We start from the raw sequence: 26,838 nt of genomic DNA, 5'->3' as shown, positions 1-26,838 counted from the left end.
GGCTGTGGCTGAGGGGTTCGGAGTGTGGGAGGGGGCTCAGGGCTGGGACAGAGGGTTGGAGTGTGAGGGGGTGAAGGCTCTGGGGTGGGGCTGCGGATGAGGGGTTTGGGGTTCGGGAGGGGGCTGAGGGCTAAGGCAGAGGGTTGGGTGGGGGAGGTGCGGGCTCTAGGGTGGGGTCGGGCGAAAGGTGCCTCTCCCCGGCTGCGGCAGCTCCGAGGCTGGGGCCGGACGAGAAGCACCTCTCCCCACCTGTGTAGCACTTAATAGCCTGTTGTGCGGCCACCCAGCTTAGAGGGAACTTAGTTTGCAAGGTCATTTCCTTGACGACATAAACCAAGAAGGCAAAGTTGGCAATTTTCTGTTGACATCTCCAAGGATCTATCCCGTTATGCTATAAATTAATTGAATGGATAGAGAAACAAAAGATAGGAAGTTTTTCCTAATGTCTAAGCTAAATCACCCTTGCTGCAATTTAAGCCTATTTCTTCTTGTGCTGTCCTTAGTGGTTAAGGAGAACAATTTATCACCCTCCTCTTTTTAACAACTTTTTACATACTTGATGACCATTATGTCCTCACTCAGTCTTCTCTTCTCAACTTTAAACAAACTCAGTTTTTTCAATCTTTCCCCATAGGTCATGTTTTCGAGACCTTTAATCATTTTTGTTGTCCTCCTCTAGGCTCTCTCTAATTTGTCCACCTCATTCTTGTGCCCCAAAATGGACACATTACTCCAGCTGAGGCTTTGTCAGCACGGAGTAGAGTGGAAGAATTAGTTCGTGTGTCTTGCTTACAATAATCCCACTAATATGTTCCAGTATGACGTTCTCTCTGTCGCAACAGTATTATATTGTTGACTCATATTTACTTTGTGATCGACTATAACCCCCAGATCCTTTTTTGCAGTACTCCTTCCTTAGGCAGACATTTCCCATTTTGTATCTGTGCAACTGATTATTCCTTCCTAAGTATGGCACTTTGCATTTGTCCTCATTGAATTTCATCCCATTTATTTCAGACCATTTCTCCAGTTTGTCAAGATCATTTTGAATGCTAATCCTGTCCTCCAAAGAGCTTGCATCCCCTCTCCGCTTGGTCCACAAACTTTAAGTGTATACTCTATGTCATTATCCAAATCATTTATGAAGATATTGAATAGAACCGGAAGCAGGACAGATCCCTGTGGGACCCAACTCTATATGTCCTTCCTGCTTCACTGTGAACCATTCATAACTACTCCAAGTACAGTTTTCCAGCCAGTTGTGCTTTCTAGTAGGTTCGCCTAGGGTACATTTCCTTACTGTGCTTATGAGAAGGTCATGTGAAACTGTATCAAAAGCCTTACTAAAGTCGAGATATATCACAGCTACTGCTGCCCCCTAACCACAAGGCTTGTCACTCTGTCAAAGAAGGATATTTGGTTGATTTCACACGATCTGTTTTTGACAAATCCAGGTTGGTTATTATTTATCACCCAATTATTTTCTAGGTGCTTACAAACTGATTATTTCCTCAACTATCTTTGCAGACATTGAAATTAAGCTCTGGGTTGTCCATTACCAATGCAATCATTTTTCTAAGCAATTTGACCACTTGCATAAATTAAAATATGGTTTGGTGTCAGGAATTAAGATTTACCAAGTATAGGAACAAAACCTTGTTACTAAGACTTAAAGATTAAAAGTAAATGAGAATGTTCTAGAACAAAAATGGTAGTTTGATGCCAGTGGCTTAAATTCCACGCATATCACAAGACACAAAGCCAAATTCATATTATGTAGTATTGACCTTGATCAGCAAAGCACTTAAGCACATGCTTAGCTTTTAAGTGTGGAAGTAGTACCCTTAACTTCAAAAATTCTGTTTAGATACTTTTGACTCAGTCAAGTATGATATAAAAAGCATTTCTACAATATTTGTGAAAATGCTCATATACTTTTCATTCTTATAATTAGTTTTGTTTTTGTTTCATTTTATATTTTCAATACCATATTAGCCCTCAACTATGACAAACTTCTTCAAACATGAAAAGCTCTTGTTTAAAAATCACAGTGGTAAGACCTAAATTTTCATAACTGATAAGTTACATCCGTGTCTATCTTGAAACATCTTTTAGATGCCTAATTTTCAAAAGGGACTAGCACCCAACCTTTGAAAAAAATTAGACCCTTTTAAAGGGTCTCAAAGCTTGACACCTTACAATTATTAATTACTTTTGAAAATGTAGGCTGTCTCTTATTTGAAAATAACATTCTGTACATACATGTGATTTTTCCTTTTTCTTTCTCCCCACTTCCTTAAGACATACCAAAGTACTGACCTCCAGATATATCCATCCAACATATGATATTTACAGCTCCAAACAAACATACTGAAATGAACATTCCCTTAATGCAGAAACTGGCCTGTTTATTTCAAATGTATGGTCCTATAGAGTACTGCACATGTGAGCACACTCAGATTAGTTATTGGTCTATTTGAAACTCACATTTAAACTTCAAATTAATATACTGTACATTTATGAATGTTATTTAAATTATAGCTTTTTTAAACCATGGCAATTTAATGTTAAAACAAAGTTAAAGAAGGTTTATTCAGTCGTAAATTTCAGTTTGTGCTTTTTACATTTAAATTCTCAATCATAACGTCGTAATACAGCCCCTGATTCAACAAAGCACTGAAGTCATGATTCAAACGCCACTGAAATGAAAGGGAATCCTTTCATTGACTTCACTAGGCTTTGGATCAGACCCTTAAGCACGTGTTTAAGGCCATCGCTGTTCAACAAAGTACTTATACGATTAAAATTCAACATGCTTAGGTGGTTTGCTGTATCGGGGCCACAGAGCCCAGTTCTGTTCTCAGGCACTCCTGCGTCCCATGCCTATCTGAGAGAGTCATAGATTCCAAGGCCAGAAGGGACTACTGTGATCATCAAGTCCGACCTCTTGCATAACAGGCCATAGAACTCCCAAAATACAATTCCTTTTGAACTAGGGCATTTAAAAAAAATAATCCAACCTTGATTTAAATGTAATGGGATAAACTGTGTCCATAGTATGGGTCAGATAAAAAAATCTACCTTCAGAACTCGTATGTTAAACAAGATCAACTCTCCAAGTTTAATATTTTAAAAATGTTTACGTATGAATAAGATAATGAACACAAAAATTTTGTTGCTCTTCAGAAAGTTTGCACAGTCCCTTTCCTTCCTCATTTTTTCTGCTGACACTTTAATCTCCTCTTATAAATATGCTCCCATAAAGGCAAATCACATTTTATTTATTAAAGGAAAAATATGATTCACTAAAAAGCAGAAAACCCAATCTCTATAAGGTTTCCCTCAACAGTGACTTAAATTAGTTTTTAGATGAAGATTCAAAATGTGTACCTTGCAATGCATTTGAGAAAGAATAATAGTCTCTTAACTGTACATGCTACTGAATATTTTCCCCTTGTATCACATAAGGGTGAAATCAATGACGATTCTTTGAAACATGAGTATACTGCAATAAGGAGCCAGACATATCTGAATAATGTTTGCTTATACCTAGGCACCTAAGAAATGCACAAAATTCATCTAAAGCATTATTTTACAGTTTTTACATTCAAGTCACTTATTCCCAACACAGTTGATTCAGAGGGAAAAAACTTTACTCTTCTGTAAATGTATTCTACTTGGAAAAGTGCCTGTATAAAGCACACCAGGGAATAGGGGTGCAAGCAGAGCATCACACCTTGCCCTTTGTTTAGATTGTCAGTTTTTCCTTTTGATCTTTCTTTGCACTTGAAGAACCAAAAATTGATTTTCCAAGTTGAGCTAAAGTAGAAAAGGAACAATGTTTTATTAAAGATTCTTCGTTTCCCCGCATAAGACTATTTCTTTATTTATATAGAAAGAAATTCTGTCTTTTTGTTCATGTGAAAAAATGTTTTCAAGAAAGGAGTGCTCTGACACGTTAATTCAATATACTGTGTGTAATTTAAAAACAGGAAAGGAGAAAAGATGATTATTGCAAATACACCTCTACGCCGATATAACGGAACCCGATATAATACGAATTTGGATAGAACGCGATAAAGCAGTGCTCCGGGGGGTGGGGGGGGAAGGGAGGGGGCTGCGCACTCCGGTGGATCAAAGCAAGTTCGATATAACGCGGTTTCACCTATAACACAGTAAGATTTTTTTGGCTCCTGAGGACAGCATTATATCGGGGTAGAGGTGTATTGTAGACTTCATAAAGACTTTGAGGGGATTCTCTTATCCTTAGGATATAATGGTAGCACTGGTTCCTTTAGCGATGAAAACATGAATGAAATCCTGGCTCTGTTGCAGTCAATGGCAAAACTCCCTTTGATTTCAGTGGGGTCAGCATTTCATCCCATGATTTTAAAATCACACTCTAAAGATAATATGGGTTTACAGTACTAGTGAAAAGGATTAACCAACTAACTAGTTCTGCAGGCTTGGTGTAACAATTTGTAGGGCTCAAAACCTCAAATGCCACAAAATTTCCCCATGCCTAATTTACAGTAATAGGAAGATATTCAGTGAGAGAACATTTGCATAAAAATATCTTTTCAGAGCAAGCAAGGTCTTCAGAGCCACTATTTCCATCAGGGCTCAGGGACTCCATTCAATTCTTTCCAAATAATGAAGTACCAAAGGAGGAGGCTTTGACCCTAAACAAATGTTATTAACTCCTTTCACTGATATCAGTGGGCTCTTAGATATCTTACAGTATTCCATAAAACAAGCCATCTACCACCATGTATGAAAGTAATGCTTATTCATAAGGCAAGAAACATTGTATAAATTATAGGCTAATTACATCATTACATGGATTTCCAAATACTAGACAAGCACTAGCATCACGCCAGAACACAATTACTCTCAGAGTATATCTACACAGAGTTAGTGAGCTCCAAGCCGGGATGCAAGTCTGCACACTCGAGCCCTGTAACGCACTAACTGGATGTGTGGATCCTGTTACTACCGTGCTGCAGAAGTTCCATAGTGCACTTTGATCTATTACAGTGTGAAACTTTAGAACTCTTAGTGCATTGTACAAGGGTACACATGGTGATTTAGTGCACAGCATGCTAGTGTGCTGTAGATTTACAGCCGAGCTTGCCAGGCACATACAGATATGCCTTAATACAGGTTAAAAAAATCACATTCAGAATAAAGTGTTGGATATTTTGGGGAAGGGCGAAATCCTTATAAGAAACAATTTCATCCTTCATCTCAGACATTACTGAAGATATCAGTGAACTGCAGACTCTCCCAGGAGTCTCTTCTATCATGTTCTTTTAGCACCGGAAGATATTTTAGTCTCTAACCTACTGAGTTATTGTATTGATTGGGCCTACAAATTTATCCTAATTGTGTGCTCAACTGTACAAAGTAAGTGTAAGTTCATAAGATGTCACAATAACCTGTAACAAATGTAAATAAGAAAAGGTGCTAAAAAAAAGATCAAGACTGAATTAGTCCAAACCAAAGGACCTACTGATACAATTAAAGGACTGTGTTAAGATTATGATTGGTAAACAAGAGGAGTACAGCACTGGAAATCAATGAACCAAAATAGGTGTGCTGGAAATTACATCTATTGGTAGACAAAATAATGAGGGAATCGGCTATTCCATCATCACTCCCTTTTGGAGTCCTCAAAGAAAGAGAATATGGGAGAAAAATTGGCTACTGGATTGAGCTTCACCATCATGGCTAACAGCCCCAACATCTACTGGGACACAGGCCTATGTCATCTTGAGAAATGTTCTGGTCAGACTGGACCAGAGAAAGGGACCCAGATGAGAGAGGGACTTCACTGGCTCAATCCCCGCCACCTAGGAGGTCAGATTGTTATCTCTTCCCCCGCCCCACGTGTCCTTTTCCTTTCCTATCTCTCTTCCTTTGCCTTCGGTCTAGTAAGAGTCTGGGTCAGCCAGCCAGCACTGTATGTTTTGCAACACTGCTGTAAAGCCATGAACAGAGAGAAGGACCTAAAAGCATGCCCTAAACAGCCCAATGTCGGTACAAGTTTGCCAAATCCCAGAGTGGCTGACGACTGTGCTGTGCCTGTTTTTTTTCTAGGAGTGAGAGAGAAGCTGCAGTTTCTATCTTTGCTGTTCTTTTCTTTCCCCTTTGTGTGTGTTTGTCTTGTTTTGTCTTCTGTGAAATGGGATTGACTTTAACAAAAACGACAAGTTCAGCCCTTCTCAGCTCACTTCTCTTTTCCCCAAAAGAACACTTATTAGCATCTTTAACACCATCGAAGAGACGGTCATACAAGGGGTTTTTTTCCCTTCAGAAAAGGAACGCGAATGAGGAATGTTGTTAAAATTAAAGCCTTACTTAATACTTCATATTTCAAAAGCTTTTTTCCTTCTTTTTTGTATAGGTGTTTGCACCATCATGCTGTGCAGGCTGAAGTCTCTGTATATCAAACACTGAACCTTGTTTAAAATTGTTTAATGTTGGACACTGACTGGGCTATGTTAACATCTTTAACTCTTTGGGCACATTTATTCATCTAAGTTAATACAACAGAGCTGTTCTTGGCATCATAGTGACAGTAGCTGACCTTTCGACACTGAATCAAGTAGGAGATACGGGGGCCATTCATCCTGGTATTAGAGAAGGAAGACTTGTGCTTTTCTCACTGATGAAGTGGTTCCTTTAATACTGCTGGCAATGCTCTGGTGAATCCTAGGCAGCAATAAAATTCAAATTGCTCCTTTGCTGTTGGTGGCAGAAGCTGTAGATGCTATTTTGCTACTGGAAGGAGGATAGACAGGTCCGACAGTTTCTAAATAACAGTGATGGTGAAAGTCAAAGAAATGAAAAGCCAGCATTAAATATGTGCCCCACTACCCTTCAACTTGGCAGCTGAGATAGCATGAGCAGCTATGACGGCTGGAAATAAGGTGAAGATCAGCAAAGGTCAGTTTTATTCAGGTCTAGCTCAGGAAATACAGCTCTGTTTTTGCTTCTCTTTGCAGTATTAGCCACTACACTGGGAATCAATATCCCTGAGGGTTTTTAAAATACCCACTCCAAACTGCAGAGATAGAGTGTCTTTTACTGACCATCCATCCACAATGTAAGCATAGAACTTCCAGCTTTCTGTAAGGGACAGACGATATGTGAAGGATATGTGAAGGAAATTTCACTTCCTTGCTCAAGAGGAATTTGAAAACAGGGAATAAGCAGCAACTGTGGATACAGAAAGAGCAGAGAGTCAATTCAGATGTTTTTGGATCAGTAAAGTGGAAGGGTGCTTAGGCACATTACAGGTCTTGCATTCACCCATCTGTTATGTCCCAAATGTCCATTTTTATTATGTGTAGAGTGGTTAGAATACCAATCAGCTGCAAGAAAGCAAGACCCAATCAAATGGATGTTACATTTGTCAGCAGCAGAGAGCTATACACCAGTTTTATGACTGTGGTCCAGTAACACATTTCTAGGTTCAGATATGCTGCTGCTTAAGTGACATGTGAACTGAATTTAACCCTAAAGTCAGCTGTTATTAATCCTCAAAAGCTTATGCCCTCCCTGACACTCCAACAAATATTACAAAAGTAGTTAATATTTTATTAGCTATAGGTCAGCAAGTTGTTTTAGCACACTAGGAAAAAAACCTCACTTCTCAAGTCCTGTGCTGAGTCGTTTAACTGTGTCTACCTGGGGTTTATAAATTGGAAGAGGTAACTGCTGAAAAGAATGCTACAGTTAGTTTATTATTACTTTTCTCTTGAGCAAGAAACAGAGTTTCAGATTTTGTTGAAGTGTCAGGTATAGCATAGGCCCATTTTTCTCTAACAGGCAACATTTTTGCACAATTTTTTGTCCATTTTGCTGCCTTCTCTTCCACTCTAACTTTCCCATTTTTGAAGTCAAGTTCAAAAGTTGTGGGAGAGGTGGAATTCATTACTTCTTGGTAAATGGCTGCAAGTGACCATAAAGGAATTAAAGTGGTGGTGGAAGTGCAATCTATCTAATGAGATGTCCCAAGAGGCGATTATAAGTAAAACAACTCACAGGAAGACAAATCGTGTAAATTAACACTGCACCATACATTCTTTAACCTACATCTGATTAAATCCTTTTCTAGACCATCAACTTGTGTGTCACAGCAATTTACAATGATACATAACATACTGCACTTTACACACACTGCTCAAATCCTGCCAGAACTTTTTTGGGGGAGCCGGAATGGCATCTTACAGTACACCTCTACCCCGATATAACGCGACCCGATATAACACAAATTTGGATATAACGTGGTAAAGCAGCGCTCCGGGGAGGCGGAGCTGCGCACTCCGGCGGATCAAAGCAAGTTCGATATAATGCGGTAAGATTTTTTGGCTCCCGAGGACAGCGTTATATCGAGGTAGAGGTGTACTTCTAAAGTGCAGCACTCGCTCCCTGCTTACACATTATCTAAGAACTTAGTCCTTAAAGTTTCTACCTTTGTATTCAACGTTGCTGATTTTAGCTTTTCTTTTTTCATTCGACTATGATATTTTAAAGGACCATTTAAAGTTCTGTATGATGCTATGTACTTAAGATTATATGCTGGATAGTAAACTGCAAGAACACAGACTGAAAAGAGATAGGCTAGTGATAAATCTTTATTCATATCTTTCTGGAAGTGTCTAAAACTTCCAACCAGATGAAAAAGCTGCACAAAACTAAAACTGGAAGGATACAGGAGTCTCTCTCTTGAGAGACATACAGTAAGTGTAAGTTAAACTTTATTTCCTCTCTAAGATGTTCAAAAAATTCACATTACAGAGACAGACACAAGGAAATATACTGAAAAGTACTATGGTATATATAGAGTTAGGCTACAACTCAGCAAGTTACTTAAGCATGTCTAAGTACATAAGTAGTCCCTTTGCTGGCAATGGGACTATTTATATGCTTAAAGTTAAATATGTACCTAACTACCAGAACTGGGCCTCAAATGGGAAAAGTCATCAGAAAAAAAATGACAAAAATCAGATTTTTTTTACATATTTATAAATATTGAAACCATGTGATACTTTGAATGAAAGACAAATGAAACTGGAAGCAGTGATGAACCTGACAGCATAGAAGAAAAAACAAACAGAATTTGACAAGGAGGAATAACATTTTCTAAGACAGTTACATTTGTACTAGTCAATCTCATATTCCTCCGGCTATTTTACTCCAACAAATACAAAACAAATGCAACAATGTACTAGAGACAAATAGTGGAAATGCAACCAATCAAAAGAAAACGGACTGTATTTCATCTTAAAGTGACCCAAAATAAAAGCCTTTGGAAAATCTTTATCTATGGTAACAAGATGTTGGACACAACAATCCTAATTTAGATGATATTTCTGCTTGTCTGTCCATTAATCTCTAGTGTAGCATATCACACAAACCTAATACACACGAAATGTAGGAAAACAATTACTAGGAAAATAAAGTGGATAAAGAGGGGTGGAGGGGGAAAATGGTCACTATGGGTCTGACCCAAAGCCCATTAAAGTCTCATAGACTCATAGACTTTAACGTCAGAAGGGATCATTATGGTCATCTAGTCTGACCTCCTGCATGATGCAGGCCACAAAAGCTGACCCACCCACTTTCCCTTAACTCAGCTGTTGAAGTCTCCAGATCGTGATTTAAAGACTTCAAGTCGCAGAGAATCCTCCAGCTTGCGACCCCTGCCCCATGCTGCGGAGGAAGGCGAAAAACCTCCAGGGCCTCTGCCAATCTACCCTGGAGGAAAATTCCTTCCCGACCCCAAATATGGCGATCAGTAGAACCCCGAGCATACAGGCAAGATTCTCCAGCCGGACCCTCATTTTACCAGCGATGACATGTTATTGCCTAATTGACTAAAATCATGTTATCCCATCAAACCATTCCCTCCATAAACATATCTAGCCTAATCTTGAAGCCAGAGAGGTCTTTTGCCCCCACCGTTTCCCTCGGAAGGCTGTTCCAAAATTTCACCCCTCTGACGGTTAGAAACCTTTGTCTGATTTCAAGCCTAAACTTCCCCACGGCCAGTTTATATCCATTTGTTCTCGTGTCCACATTGGTACTGAGCTGAAATAATTCCTCTCCCTCCCTGGTATTTATCCCTCTGATATATTTAAAGAGAGCAATCATATCTCCCCTCAGCCTTCTTTTGGTTAGGCTAAACAAACCGAGCTCCTCGAGTCTCCTTTCATAGGAAAGGTTTTCCATTCCTCGGATCATCCTAGTGGCCCTTCTCTGTACCCGTTCCAGTTTGAGTTCATCCTTTTTAAACATAGGAGACCAGAACTGCACACAGTACTCCAAATGAGGTCTCACCAGCGCCTTGTATAACGGAAGCAGCACCTCCTTGTCCCTACTAGAAATACCTCGCCTAATGCATCCCAAGATCGCATTAGCTTTTTTCACAGCCACGTCACATTGCCGACTCATAGTCATCCTGCGGTCAACCAGGACTCCGAGGTCCTTCTCCTCCTCCGTCACTTCCAACCAATGCGTCCCCAGCTTATAACTAAAATTCTTGTTAGTCATCCCTAAATGCATCACCTTACCCTTCTCACTATTAAATTTCATCCTATTACTATTACTCCAATTTACAAGGTCATCCAAGTCTCCCTGCAGGATATCCCGATCCTTCTCCGAATTGGCAATACCTCCCAACTTTGTGTCATCCGCAAACTTTATCAGCCCACTCCTACATTCGGTTCCGAGGTCAGTAATAAATAGATTAAATAAAATCGGACTCAAAACCGAACCTTGAGGAACCCCACTGGTGACCTCCCTCCAACCTGACAGTTCACCTTTCAGTACTACCCGTTGCAGTCTACCCTTTAACCAGTTCTTTATCCACCTCTGGATTTTCATATCGATCCCCATCCTTTCCAATTTAACCAATAATTCCTCATGCGGTACCGTATCAAACGCTTTACTAAAATCGAGGTATATTAGATCCACCGCATTTCCTTTATCTAGAAAGTCTGTTACTTTCTCAAAGAAGGAGATCAGGTTGGTTTGGCACGATCTCCCTTTCGTAAACCCATGTTGTAATTTGTCCCAATTGCCATTCACCTCAAGGTCCTTAACTACTATCTCCTTCAAAAATTTTTCCAAGACCTTGCATACTACAGATGTTAAACTAACAGGCCTGTAGTTACCCGGGTCACTTTTTTTCCCTTTCTTGAAAATAGGAACCACATTAGCTATCCTCCAGTCCAACGGTACCACCCCCGAGTTTACAGATTCATTAAAAATTATCGCTAAGGGGCTTGCAATTTCTGGCGCCAGTTCCTTCAATATTCTCGGATGAAGATCATCCAGTCCGCCCGATTTAGTCCCGTTTAGCTGTTCAAGTCTGGCTTCCACCTCAAGGGGGATCTTTCCAGTGACTTCAATGGATAAGAGTTAAGCTCTCAAAATCAGTGTTTCTCATGCGGCCGCCAGAGGCTTTTCTTGCGCCACAGCCTCCTGGGTGGTGATTGGGGGAGGGAAGGAGGGCAAACCCGTGGCCTCTAGCCCCGGGGCCTCTAGCCCCGGGGCCACAAACACCCTCTCGAGAAACAAACACTGGAGGAGTAGGCAGAGTTCCCGGAGATGGTGGGGTCAAACTTCATCCCTGGGGTGGCGGGCAGCAGGCTCAGGCCGCGGAGCTTTGGGCTCCAGATGCGCGGTGGCAAGCTCCCGCCCCCAGACGCGGGGCTTCAGGCTCTGGCCCCGGGGCTCATCCCCTCCATTACCTCTGGCCCCCACTGCCTTCCTACCCACCTCCCCGTTCAGGGCTTAATTTGTCCCTGGTCTTGCCGGGGCTGAGTAAATCTGCTGTGAAAAGTGATATTTGTATGTTTGTTAATATCACTTTTCACAGCAGACTTAGTAGCTAGCTGGATGGCTGTGAAAAGTGATATTAACATACAAGTATCACTTTTCATAGCAGCAGACTTACCAGCTAGCAAGTCCTTTAAAAAAAAAACGCAACCAAAAAAAGCAAAAGAAACAAAAACTACAATGGGCAAAGCACCTTATTTGTGTTTCTATTCTGTTTAGGTCCAGTAAAGAATAAAGACAATTGTACGTTATTTTTATTATTGAGTCTGCAAAAAAACCAAACACCTATATAAATAAATTACGTCTTGGACATGTGTATGTGCACATTGGTTTGTTTTTCCTAAAGTTAATTAAGTATTTTAGAAAAAAATGGTCAGAGCGACCATGAGCAAGAGGTACTGGCTGCACTTTGAGGCCACCAAAACATTAGTTGTGAGAACCCCTGCTCTAAATGGATCAAAACACTCACTCTTCCCCTCATTTTATAAACATATGTCAAAAACTTTAAAGGTCCCACCATGACGTGCACATGCCTATTATGAGTAACCATTAAGGCTTATCAAAAAATTTCGGTTGGGTTTTCAACTTAACGAAGTTTTTCTCAAAATGTGTCTGCTTTCCATAGAAAGTCTGAATTTTTAATTGAAAATCCAAAACTCCTAAAACCAAAATATTTTTATTTGGATTATGCTACAGTGCCTCAGGGAAGCAGTAGTTCAGTCTTCTCATGTCCCCATTCCTCTTTATGGGTCAGGCTCCCTGACCATATTACATCCTCCATGATGCACCACACCCACAATCTCCCAGGGTGCACTGCCTCCCCTCTCCATGAGGGGAGACCATGGTGGGAGATGTAGTCCAACCAGGGAGGCTTACCTATAGAGGAGAATAGGGCACGAGGGACCCAAAGTACAACTCCCATGAAGCACAAGCAGCATTTCCGCATCACTTTTTTTTGTGATTTTGAATTTTTGGCAAAAAAACTCCAAAAATTTTCCACAAGGAAAAAAAATTCTGACTACGTTCAGAAATTATGAAAAAGTTTTCACCTCTTAACAATGACACCAGAAACAATGGTTGACCTAAGCTGTAGCAGAATGTACAGGATACAGAACAAAGCTATGTAACATTTTCACCACCATATTTGTTGTAACAATACAAAATCTATTTACATTTATTTAAAAAAAAATCAAATTTTGTAAACTATTCTGGATATATTTTTCACAAAATATTTTGCTGGACATTGCATGAAGATATTCTTGAGGGTTATAGTCTCATTTAAAATACACTGTAATGGAGGCAATTAGATAATGTTTTCACCCCTCAGCTCACAGAGAGCCAAGAACCTCCCTATTGAATCCACCGGGGTTATGAAGAGACATTTTATATTCAAAGTGTTGAAATGTTTTACTTCTTTTCAACTGCAAATATTTGAAGTAATATAGATAAACATTTTAAATTCACAGCGCCTTCTCAAATATGAAGCAGCAGATTAAGGAAATGTCAGAACATCCTTAACTTTAGAAACTGCTTTACCATTTTAGGTAGAGTTTCGCTAAAAAAATAAAATAAAATAAAATAAAATCACAGTTTCTTATGGCTGATCACATTTCTCAACTGCTGATGTTTTCAGAATATCAACTCAAATTGCTCCTATCTTTAGAGCTAAAGCAGCCTTCCTAAGTCATACCAACCTTTGTAAAATACCAGTTAAGATTACTTTACAGTGTGGGTGACAAGGAGGTAGTGATCCCACACGAAGCATGGAAGTTTTCTCAGCTGCATAAGAACCAGAAGGTCAGCACTCAGAAAGGCACATCTTGTCTGGTTTGAAACCATAGGTTTTTACAGCAAGTAAATGACAATCCCAAACACAATAGCCAAGAGTCTTGCATGTCAATCATGGCCCTTCTTGATCTCCTCTTGTCTGATGAATAATTAACCTAATTTTCCTAACCTCCTCACAGAACTAAAATACCTTCATTCCAGCTGACCCATCCTGTATGGTTTCCAACAGTTACGTGGCATCCAGAATTGCAGGTAACATTCTGCACATGAGCTCACCAACCTTCCGGACAGCTCTAGCATTTGTTCTTATTTACATTTTATTCTTCCATTGATAGTGCCCAAGTTTCATAAAAATGGACACAAAGGTAAAAAAAAATAGTAACATTCTTTCTGCATGCGCTGTCACAGAGAGTAGCAAAAATACTAGCAATTTACAGTATCAAGTGCAATGCTTAGGCTGCTGTTCAAGGCCCCAATCATACAATCAGAACCATGTGGGTGGACCCTTGTATCCACGCAAAGCCCCACTGAAGTTAATGGGGGTCCACACAAGAAAAAGGGTCCATGGCATGGATCCGATTGCAAGATCAGGGACAGAGTCTGTTCTATACTTGGTTGTGGGGGAAGAAAGACTGACCGCAGTTTTTCTGTAAAATATTGATCTCACCATTATCTTACTAATCAAATGCAAAGAAGATATACTATAAGAAGTGTTTTCAAGTGGTGTTGGGACTTGCCCAAAATCACTCTCAAATTCCAAAGCCTTCGAACAAAGGGTGGTTGAATATTCTTCAGAGAGGTGGTAGGCACCACCTTCCCAACCTTCTATCACTTCTTTCTTATTGTCTGCACTGGGTTTCTGCCGACTTGCTCTCAATCCAGGCACTGGGAATGCAGACAAAACACACATCTGTGTTCAATAAAAAGAAAAGAGAAATAGATCTGCATGCCATTTGCATACTGATGGTGTCACGACTCAAAACCTCTCAGTATCTTCTACAGAAAATTCATCCACGTGTTGAGCAAAAAGGGCAACAGAACCAAATTCTGCAGAATCTCCACCCACCTAGTGGCAAAGCAGACGAGAAATTGGCCAACACTACCCTCTTAAACGTCTTAGAGAACAACAAACAGAATCACCCAACATCATCTATCCCAGATGGAGTCTGCAGGCCAGATCAACCCTACCAAAAGCTGCTGACAAATCTGAAAAACTCAACTTAGACAGTTGAACTTTATCTACTCCTAGGAGGTGGTCATCAACCAATGACACCAGTGCTGTCTTCCTGACACAATCAGTCCAAATGGCAGACAGATCAAGACCAAGAAAACCGGAGAACTCCAAATAACACCAAAGTTGTCACCATTAACACTCACCAAAAGAAAAGGAAGACTACAGAAAGGGTGATAATAGACTGAAATTGCCAAAAATCAAGTGATAGAGTCAGAGTCACAAAGTCTAAGGTTAGAAGAGACCACCAGGTCCATCTAGTCTGAAACTGCCCAGCACCCACACACTAAACCCAACAACCAAAATTAGACCAAAATATTACAGCTCAGGGGTAGACTAGATATGTACCACATGCAGAGACTAGGCAGGACCAAGGTGCACCAGTTACTCAAAGGGGGGAATTCTGCACCAGTGCACACGAGCAGAATTCATTTCCTCCGCAGATTTCCTCCCTCCTCTCCCCCCGCAGAAAATACATTTCAATGTGAAAGCACTGTAATTACACCTTTCACCCACCAGGGACTGCTGTGGCACCAGAGGACAGGGCAGCCAGCCAAGGAGAGGGAGGAGAAGAGGCTGTCTTCCTCACAGCATCTTGCTCGCAGGGCCAGGTGAGGAGGCACTGGATGGGGGGAGACAGACAGAGCTGGGCACACAGGGCTGCCGGGGGGGGGGGGGGGGAGGAGGTCATAGACTGGGGTTCAGAAAGGCTAATGCAGGGGACAGACTGGGGTGGAGGGACAGGAGCTAGTGAGGTGACAGCATTGAGCTGGGGCTGAATGGGAATAGGGGTGCAGGGCTACATGGAAAGGGGGGATAGCTGAGCAGAGGTGCAGAGACACATGAGAACAGGGGCAGATATGCCTGACTGAATGGGAGAGGCTAGGATCCCCAACGCCTTAACAATCCCTCCCCCCTCAAAAAAACCCTCTTCCATACTTCTCCCACCCACACCCAACAAACCTCCAAATTCACATCCAGGCTCCTTCCCAGCAATTACTTCCCTCTCCCTCAGCTCCTCTGTTTCCCAGACTCCACCAAGCCCTTGCACAGCTTCTGAGCGGTGCGGGAAATACGTTTATGTATTGTAGTTTAAATGAATTATTACTCAAAGTTCTGTATTAATTTACCTACTAAGGAATCTATTCATCTAAAACAGTTCCTGAATTTTTTGTTGTTGTCTGTATTGTAACTTGCTGACAGGTATTTTAAAATACCAAAATAATTGAAACTGGCATGATTATATTGTGTTATATTGACAAATAAAATATGCAGAATTTTAAAATATTGTGCCCAGAATTTTTAATTTTTTGGCACAGAGTTTCCCCAGGAGTAACCAGTGCCTGAGTCCCCCACTATGGCAGGGAAATTATTAACTGAGATATACCCAGATAATCCAGAGAAGTGACTGCACAAGGACACTGCAAAAGAAGGTGAAAAACATTTGCAATCTGACTTGGGGAAAAATTCTTTCCCAACCCTCACATATGGCAATCAGTTAAAGCCTGAGCATGTGAGCAAGAACCACGCAGCCAAGCACCTGACAGAGAGAATGCTTGGTGCCAACTCAGAGCCCTCCCCACCAGTGTCCAATTTCCATCCGTTACCATCCCTGATGCTTCAGGGGAAGGAGAAGAGAGAAAGAGAATACACATTAGTGGGGGAGGGAGGGAATCCCCTCCCCACTCCTGCAGGTCGCTGAAACCCTGAAGCATGAGCTTTTAGGAACATAAGACAAACCAGAAGTAAGCCCCAGGACTGTTGAGCCCTGCCCCCTACCATCACAAGCAATCCCATCAAATCACACTTATAAATTTCTTCAACTCTCTCAAAACTAATTAAGTTGTTTGCCCCCACAAGTTCTTTTGGTAAGCTGTTCCAGACCCTCATCTGGAGGGATAGCTCAGTGGTTTGAGCATTGGCCTGCTAAACCCAGGGTTGTGAGTTCAGTCCTTGAGGGGGCCACTTAGGGATCTGGGGCAAAATCACTACTTGGTCCTGCTAGTGAAGGCAGGGGGCTGGACTCGATGACCTTTCAAGGTCCCTTCCAGTTCTAGGAGATAGGATATCTCCATTAATTTAATTTAATCTCTCTTATGGTTAGAAACCTTCATCTAATTTCCAGCCTGAATTTGTTCATGGCTAGTATAGATCCATTTGTTCTTGTGCCAACATTAGCTTAAATAGCTCTTCACCCTCCCTCATGTTTACCCCCATGATGTATTTATAGAGAGCAATCATATCCCCTCACAGCCTTCTTTATGCTAGGGTAAACATGCCAAGCTCTTCCAGTCTCCTCTGATAAATAGGTCCTCCTGTCCCCTGATCATCCTAGTTGTACTTCTCTGAACCTATTCCAGTTTAAATTCATTTTTCTTGAACAGGTGTGACCAGAATTATACACAGTATTCCAAATGAGGTGCCTTGTATAATGGCATTAATACTTCTCTCTCTCTATGGCAATACCTAGCCTAAAACAGTCTGGCCCTAGGATCACATTTGCCTTTTTCAGAGCATCACCACATTAGTGGCTTATAGTCATTCTGTGATTGACCCACATATTAGATCTCTCCCCACTCTGTCACTTTCAACTGATGAGACCCCATGTAGTAGCAGAAATTATTATTAGACCTGAAGTACATGACCTTGACCTTTGTACTACTGAATTTCATCCTATTTCTATCACTCCCGTTTTCAAGGCCACCCAGATCTTCCTGTATAATATTACGGTCCTTCTCTGTATTGACAATGCCTCCAAACTTTGTATTTATTAGCACACTCCTACTTTTTATGCCAACGTCATGAATAAAAATATTGACTAAGAGTGATCCCAAAACTGACCTTTGAGGAACTCCACTAGTAAACTCTCTGCAGTCTTAAAATTCACCTTTCAGCCCAACCAGTCACCATCTTGCCTTTAGCCAGTTCCTTAATCACCTTACAATTCTTGTACTGATCCCCCATCCTCCCTAATTTAACTAAGAACTTTCCATGTTAAATGCTTTACTGAAGTTTAAGTGTATAAATCTACTGCACTTCCCTTATCTACAAAAGATCCATTATTTTTTCAGTGAAGGAAATCAGGTTAGTCTGACATGATCTACTTTGGTAAACCCAAGTTGCATTGCATCCTCTTTACCATTTACTTTCATGAATTGAATTATTCTTTCCTTCACAATTTGTGCTAAAATCTTGCATGCTACAGAGGTTAGACTAAACTGGTCTATAATTGCCCAAATCACTTTCTTGCCTTTCTTAAATATAGATCCAATGTTAGCTAGCCTCCAGTCATATGGTGGTTTCTGCACCATGGGTTTTAACTATTTGATGAAGGAATCTAGTAGTCATACCATGCTGTTTGTAGGTATTCAAGCTCTCCCCACCTCATGCTAGCCATACGAGGCTCCAACTCAAAACTCCTCTAGAGCCCCAATGAGAAAAACGGGATCAAAATCAGAGGGGATGTGGATGTTGCATTTGTCTTCTCCACAGATGAACTTACTACTGCATTGGCCACCATTCTGGCCAACATGCTGGGGACTGAATAGGAGACCTCCAGAGCTAAAAGCATGAGCTGCTACCGCTTGAGCTAAAGAGACAAAGCTCTGCATCTGGAAGCTACAGCAACTCATACCGTAAGTAGATCAGCACAGAGTGGACCTGTAATACAACACCAGTAGGTTATATTACTATGAAGACAGGCAGTCTTAACCACAAAAATAGAAAATTTCACAAGAAGAAGAAAACAGTTTCCAAGAGATGCAGCCTGGATTCACCAAGCTGTTAACCATCTGGAAGAGTTCTGCTGGAAGAGACTTCGTAGACGCTGCTACAGTGCAGAACAGAAACTTTCCTCGCTTCCACCAAGCCACACTTGAAAAAAATCTCTGTGTGTTTCTACCGAGCCAACTCAATGTAATTCTTACTACTGGCATTCTCATATAAAGCATCTTTTACAGGCTATCTAATACAAGGTCAAACGTGCAGATGACATATAGAGAAAGGTCAACTGGGAGATGCCATATTCAATTATCATTGTGGATTTAGCTACCAGAATAACTTGGTTTATTCAGCTTATTGCAAGTTTTACTTATGTTACTCAGAAATCTGCTCGATAAAGTGTATTCTAAGTTCAATATCAGATATATACCTTCTATTGAGGGACTATATTATGGCACTTGTAAGCAGATAGATTTTCTGATTACTGTGATGCCAAGTCAGCTCAGCAACTGAATCAACACAACCATAGTAACGATGCTCATGCAGAGAACTACAAAGAGAATTCTGCTTCCTGGGGTGTCAGGTCTTCCCACCACATGTTTAAGGCCTGCTAACTAAAAAGCAGTAATGCCAGTGTTTGTTCTACAATTATATAAAATGTTTAGTTGTGCACTACATTTTTATTCCACAGTGCACTTTGCTCAAGCAATGGAAAATTTAAATATACATAAGGATAGACTGAACTGCAGGCACAAACCTCATTCATTGTATCTCTAACTACTTGAATACAAATAAAAATCAGGTACTTACAGGCACTTTGATTTGTACCTGAAATTCTTTACCAGTACCAGAACACAATTGCAACCTATCCAGGACCAATTTACCTTCGGAAACAGAATCACAGGCTCCTCTCGACTGGATATTTACTCCATAATGCAATAAATGTGGCAGTAATAACCACTTTTCTTCCCTAAACAGAAGTTCTAAGACATAGAATCTGAATACAAGCAGTCATGACAGAATGCATTAGGAGTCTGTTCCAAAGTCCACTGAAGTCAATGGAAAGCTTCCAACTGATTTCAATGGGTGCTGAAACAGACCCTTAAGCTGGGAGAACTTTCCCCACATATTAATCACAAAAGTTTGTTATTTTCCAGAGTCCCCCCACCCAAGAACTCCAAAAGAAGCCACATTAAGATAAATCATGAGAGTAAAAGGGCACAAAATACGGCTTCAAGGGCAGCAAAGACAGATTCTATCTGCCTCATGACAAACAAATAACAGCCACCAGATGCAGCTCACCCTGACCTATATTCAGTGTTGAGTAGTGTCTTCTGGGGGGGGCGGAGGGATAGCTCAGTGGTTTGAGCATTGGCCTGCTAAACCCAGGGTTGTGAGTTCAATCCTTGAGGGGGCCACTTGGGGATCTGGGGCAAAATCACTACTTGGTCCTGCTAGTGAAGGCAGGGGGCTGGACTTGATGACCTTTCAAGGTCCCTTCCAGTTCTAGGAGATGGGATATCTCCATTAATTATTATTATTATTATTATTCTGCAACACTTGCTTGTCAAAAAGAATAGGGTATCTGTCACTGATAAATTACTTTCTCCTAAACTCTTAGCCATCCAAAATTGTTTAAAAGAGAGCTGAAGTTTTATTTTTTTCCTTTTTAAAGAAAGGTGTGTGACCATCGAGGAGTTGTGCATGTTGGCAGAATACCTTCCTACATCTTTAATTAAATATAAGTAACATTTTCAAAACTGCTCAAGTCCAATTGCTTTTCAGTGAGCCTGGGCTCCGAAATTATTTGCATGCTTTTGAAAAGGACAGCCTGTATCTGTCAGGACACAGAATTAACCATTATACACTGCTTCATCAAAAAATCGATACCTTTACTGCAAATGGGGAAAAAATTTAGAAGCCAATTTTTGCATGCACCGTACACACTTCATCATTCAGAGCCAATGCTAAGTACATTACCTTTCTGCCGAATTTTCTAAATGCATCCCCTAGATCAGCGGTCTTCAAACTTTTTTGATTGCACACCCCTATCAGTAAAAAAATTTTGAGCACGCACCCCCTGCCGTGCGGGCTCTACCATTTTTGCCGAAGCAAAAAAAAAAAAAAAAAAAAAGGTGCTCTTCCTGCCGCGCACCCCACTTTGGAGACCACTGCCTTAGATGTACAGAGAAGGGACACTTTAGCGTGAGCATCTCTCCATGTCACAGCAGGAGAATCAGCTGTCTCTATAGCAGCATTCCCACAGACAGCACTCTGTGGGTCCCAGATCGGTGTGGCAGAGAGGGTTTGTGCCAAGGATAAGGGGATGCGCCTCATTTTCCACTGGTCTTGATGACCAGGGCAGGAAGATAATACAGTTTCAGCAGGTACTATATTTCCTATTTATCTCTCCAACTGGGATCTACTACTTTAGGCCCCAACTCAGGAAAACATCCCTATTCAAGACAGCACTTAAGCATGGACTTTATCTAAAGAAGATGCTTAAGTCCAATTTTAATGAAAGTTAAGCATGTGCTTAAATGATGTCCTGAATAGGGACAGACGCAAGTATGTGCTTAAGTTCTTTTCTGAATCAAGGCTTTAAAAAGGGGGCCCCAGCTCAGTTTCTGGCCTCAGGAGCCCTGCAATGGATATTTTCCCCGGGAAGGGAGAAATTAGGTCCAGAGTTTGCTGCGGTTTTTCAAAGTTCAAGGATATGGAATTCCAGAGCTTACATGGTGTATAAATTAAGACCACAGGAAACCACTAAAATACAGTAGGTTAGTGACTAGATACTGAACAACAGAATGCATCCATCCTCACCACAAGACTGTTCTTAGTAATGAAGCACTGAGTGTTAAAGTTTTGTTCAGATGGGGTTTAAACACAGATATTTTGCAGATGAAGAAGCTGAAGCACAAAGAGACCAAAAGCCAAATTTTCAGAAGTGTCCACTAATTTTAGACACTCAGTTGTAGTCACTGGGAGCTGTGGGTGCTTAGTAACCGCTGAAAAATCAGGTCATACGTGTTTCAAGTTGGGGATCCAAACATTGAGGTACTCAAAGTTAGCTGACGCTTCTGATAATCTGGCCTTCAGCCTCTTTGTGTTGAAATTTCATTATCTGTAAAATAATGACTGTGTTAAACCCCATGAGATCAAAGTTTTGGCCTAAGTGATTTGCTCAAGGTCACAAAGTGAACATGTGGCAGAGCTGGAAAAACTTTGAGATCTCTTCATTCCTAGTCCAGTGCTCAAGATAATACTCTAACACCAACCCCTCCAAAGCAACCAGTCTACTGTACTTGTGCTAGAAATAACAAAAGGAGGCCAAGTGGTATCAAACTAGCAAAGTCTCACACACACACCCCTGGTGGCAGGGAGTTGTTATTGGAGGACCCTTGCCTCTGGAATTAACCCCACTGGTTCAACACCCCTTGAGGGCTAAGAATGAAATCCTTGCCCCAACGAAGTCACTGAGATATCTGTCATTGACTTCAATTAATCAAAATTTTCACTCCAGATTCTCATTTCAATTAATCCGTTTTTACATCACAGTACCTGAGTTCAAAAGAACTCTGGTGACCTTCATGGGGTGGTGTAAGACTCATCCACCCTAGAGGCCTACCTTCTACAAGCAGTCCCAATACATTCAATGCAACTATTCTCTGATTTTATAGCAGTGCAACTCCCTTGCCATCATAGGAGTTACACTGGCACAGAATCAGGCCCATGAGTAACGTTTTGACGGATCTAACCTTTACCATTTGACTGGTGTGATTGGGGGTTGGAGATGCATTTTTCTGACACTGTTCAGTTGTGAACTGCTTTAAAAAAACTGAGGCATGCTGCCAAAAATATTTTTATTTGGGGGAAAAAAGGTACAAATACAAAGATCAGGCTTAACATGAAATAAATAGAGCTGTCTTAAAGGAGAGAGCACTCAAAAGTTAAAGGCTGGCTTCTGGACAATAACCGTTACTTTACATCTTGTCTATATAATTCAGTAAAATAAAAGTGACAATGAAATGAATGTCAAAACAATCTGACATCTCTTTCAGTACTGTTGTAGTTCATGCCATTAGGAAACTTCTTATCCACGTACACCTGGCAATGTACACAGTCAGCTAGGAGATAAAGAACACCGAGTTTTAAAAAACAGACCAAGACTCATTTATGTCACAACTCTGAGGAACCACACAGCTTGAGAGAGAGTACTCTGCTTGAAGTACACTGCTAAAATGTGGTCACTATGAGTCTGGGTGGGTGGGAAGCTGGGAGAGGGTTCAGAAATTTTCCCCAATGTGACAAACAGGTATTACAATAAGGCTTTACAAACTAAAAAGAAAACAAAACTAATATCTGTACATTTTCCAAATTAAGCCAAAATAAAACCCCTCCCTGCCAAAAATAGGCATTTTCTTACTTTAATAATAATCAGCCCCCAAATCAATTTAAAACAGATGGCTACTGAGAAATGTAGAAGGTGCAATTTCTCTCTCCTAAACAGCTGCTAAGAGTGCACAGAAAACAATGGTTTTAGTTTTCCATATTATACATAAAGCTTGTCTAATGCTTCTAATTTTATGCATTAAAAAAATGAAAATTTCATGCAGCTGCTTCTCAATTATGCATCTGGTTATTGTTGCAGCTGCAGGACTATCTTGAACAGTAAAATATGGCAGGACAAGTTAGGAATAAAATCATTTTGTACCTGACTTCTTTTAGTAACATGTTGCATTTCTTACATGCCTTTTTAAACTTTTATGTTGAGAACTATGCTTTCTGTAACTTTGTTTTTTGTTTTTTTAATAAATATATTTAAAGGAGTTGTGTTTAACAGCTAAGAATCCTTTCTATGACACATAAAATATGAAATTGAGTATCCCATTTCTAACTGATTTTTTTTCTTTGTTTTGTTACTTCCAAGCAGTTTTGATAATTTGATCAGAAATCCAACACAGAAAACAATAAGTCAGCACAACATTAGTGTCAAACATCTGAAATGAGATTTTGATTTGTTAGCCCACTACCTATAACTCATATTACTATAAATCTATTGAATATGAAGACATTTGATGACTAAAAATAGTTATAAAACACCAAAAGCATACTTGAACTTTGCTTACTGTTGCCTCGCATGTCATTTTCTAACAAAAAGTACAAATGGTTGTTCTGTTTTACTTTTAACCAAGCATTTAAAAATTAACTCCATTTTTATCAGCCTTTGAAGAATCTTATATTTAAAATATTAAATGCAAAAATATTTAACTTTAAAGTTGAAAGAAAGACAGATTTAAAGCCTGGCAACAAAATGTAGACTGAATCCTTCTCAACACTTGTGGGTTTTTTTGTACTCCTTTTAAAATAAACACATTGCAATTAAGTAACAAAAGTTCAGGGGCAGATTTTCAGAATTTAGCTGTGCAAATGCATCCACTTTTGTGCTCAGAAGTGGCCATTTCAACTTTCAATTGGTCATTTTCATGTGCAGTGAGAGCAACGGCCCGAGCCCACAGGAATTTTGCACAGAAATGTACAAGCATTTTTTCATGCTCAGATATCTGAAGATCTATCTAGCCACCTCAAGCAGCAGCAGGAGTGGAGCCACTGCATAAGGAAAAGCAAAGGGAGGCTCTGTGCAGCATGCGCCAAGGACACCACAATGCCTTAATTCGCTCGTGACCAATGTCCCGTATTGCTCAGCTCTACCTCTGTGAAACAATGCCCAACAGCATAAAATGGTCAGCTGAAGGAGGCAAAAGGAGGACGTGGAGAAAAAAAGGGGGGAAATAGGGGCAGCAGAAACGCAACATTCCAAAAAGTTGACAGAAGCGACACCAACACAGAAAACCCCGTCACAGCTTGGAAAAGGGAAGGGGGGAGTGGCAACATTTCAGTAAAGCAGACTTCAGTAAAAACAACCTTTAAACACCTTTCGTAATTCCTCTGAATCTCCATGATTGAGGTTTTCCCAGTAGATGGGGTAAATAAATTGGATCACAGACATATTGATTACTCAGCCGCCCTCGAAAAATTACATTAGAGTAAATAACAGTACCGTGCAGGTTGTTACTTTCATTACTCTTATTCCAGTTTAAAAGTGGCACTAAATGATGAAAGAGACAGGGAGATGTTAATCCTTTTTCTGCTCCATGTATCACGGGTAGCAAAACACTTTCTTATTCTGGAAAAGCTGCCCAACAGCAAGCTATTGTAAGGAGAACATGTAAAGAGAAGACTATTCTCCTTAGTAATAACAACTATTGGTAATCAAGCGCCAGCAGCGGGCATGAAACTTTACATCTCTGCCTCGAGCAACGTGTAGTGTAGCTCAAACATGTAGGAAGCAGCTCAGTCAGACAGACACACTGTTTGGTGGCAGCATGATCTGGAGATGGTGTAGAATTATTGCAGGATCAGTAGGAAGAAGGATCAAGGAAGGATATGAAGGGGCAAGAGTAAGTCGTTTAGCACTAAAAAGGGAGGAGACTTTCCTAAGTATAGGGGTGATGAAGAAAGCAACAAACACCAGAGGAGAGAAGACTACAAAAGAGGTGTAATGGAGCGGGCTTGGACCAAGCAAAGGGAATGCGGAAGGGAGCAAGAGGAAATGAGAACAGAGATATAGGCAGAGGCAAACTGTGGAGCCCAGAAACAGAGGATGAATCACCTGAACGAGATGCAGGGAGAGCTAGTATTCAAAGGAAGAGTTGAGGTAACAGAGTGACTGCAAAGGAAGAGGATTAGATTACTGAGGAGGGGCAGGAGAACTATAGAACCACTTGAGTTGCTCCCTGGTTTCACCACCCACAGAATATGAAATCCAGAGTTGTGGGGAAAACAAATACTTGGTTTTAAAAATGAATTAAAAAATGAATTAAGGGGGGAGGGATAGCTCAGTGGTTTGAGCATTGGCCTACTAAACCCAGGGTTGTGAGTTCAATCCTTGAGGGGGCCACTTAGGGATCTGGGGCAAAAATCAGTATTTGGTCCTGCTAGTGAAGGCAGGGGGCTGAACTCAATGACCTTTCAGGGTCCTTTCCAGTTCTATGAGATAGGTATATCTCCATATATTTAATATTTTATTTTTTTATTTAATGGAATTATAGCTGGGGAAAATAGCTGATTTTTCCAGTTCAGTGGCAGTTCTGGAGGGCATGGGGGAAGAATCAGCAAAAAACTGGTTCAGATCAAACCAAATCTAAACATTTTTGGAATTCTTCATGAACTGGAAAGTCCATTTGGGGTTTGTTCCAGAGCAGGGATTTGAATCTGGATCTCTCACATCCCAGATGAATGGCTAAAGGTTATAATGGGGCAGCAACAGCACTACCATCCCCTTCTGGGCTGTTTTGTGAATGGCTGAAATTTCTCATGTCAAATTTGGGAAGAGTTTTAGGTTGGCCAAAACTTCATTTTTTGTCAAATAAACTATTCAAAAAGTTTTGCCCACGTCTTCATGAAAAAGGTTACTACACAGAAATGCCCAAAATACCTGCTAAATGTGTGGTGGTGAATATTTTAACTGGAAAACCAGATGCTCCAGCAGTACCCTCAATATTATCAAAACTGATCACATTTCACAGGAAGAACAGTCCCAGGTTATTCCATGCCTAACTGTTTCACACCAAACTGCAAGAATTTGAACATTAAATCAAACAAGAATTGTCCAACCTTATGTGAGTTGTATGCAGTTTGTTACACGGGTTAAATAGCAACAGTGGAGCAATCATTCTATATAATTCGTTACAGGGAGATGTTCTCAGCCATGTGGAAAATTCTAGCTATCCAGATTCTTTGGGAACTTCACAGTATTTTGAGTTTAAAAGGGATCTTATATTAAAGACTGCAGTTAAGAAGCAATGAATCATAACAGCAATGTTCTTTATTGAGAAGTAGGCCCCACATTTGTGGAAACGCTTCTCTTCTTGTAAGAAGTGTAGCTATTGGATATTATCAATACTGTTAACCAAAAGGTTAATGAGAATTCAAAGCATTAGGAATATCTACACACATACCAGTGTCTTTTCCAAACAAAACTAATTCAACAATATTCAAGATTGGTCAGAATAGTGTATTCTATTAGGGATAAGATGACCACTGACTGAGCAGACATGCTTTGAATTAGTATTGGACTTACCTGCTTTGAACTCTTCAGCTACCTACTTTCTCTTAATTAAATCACTCAATCGTTCAATGAAGCTTCTGGAAGCTGCTTTCATCCATGTTTAAATTAAATGGCAAAG

At 40.5% G+C, this 26,838-nt stretch overlaps 1 protein-coding gene across 1 annotated transcript in view; it reads right to left on the bottom strand.

The window, feature by feature from the left end:
• SUCLG2 (succinate-CoA ligase GDP-forming subunit beta) overlaps window positions 1–26,838 on the bottom strand; it is a 222,778-nt gene that overhangs the window by 136,400 nt on the left and 59,540 nt on the right. The window lies entirely within an intron of this gene.

This window comes from Emys orbicularis, chromosome 7 (assembly GCF_028017835.1).
Source record: "Emys orbicularis isolate rEmyOrb1 chromosome 7, rEmyOrb1.hap1, whole genome shotgun sequence".
Taxonomy (NCBI): Eukaryota; Metazoa; Chordata; order Testudines; family Emydidae; genus Emys; species Emys orbicularis.
Note: the sequence above shows the minus strand (reverse complement) of the source record. Positions and strands in the feature narration are given on the sequence as shown.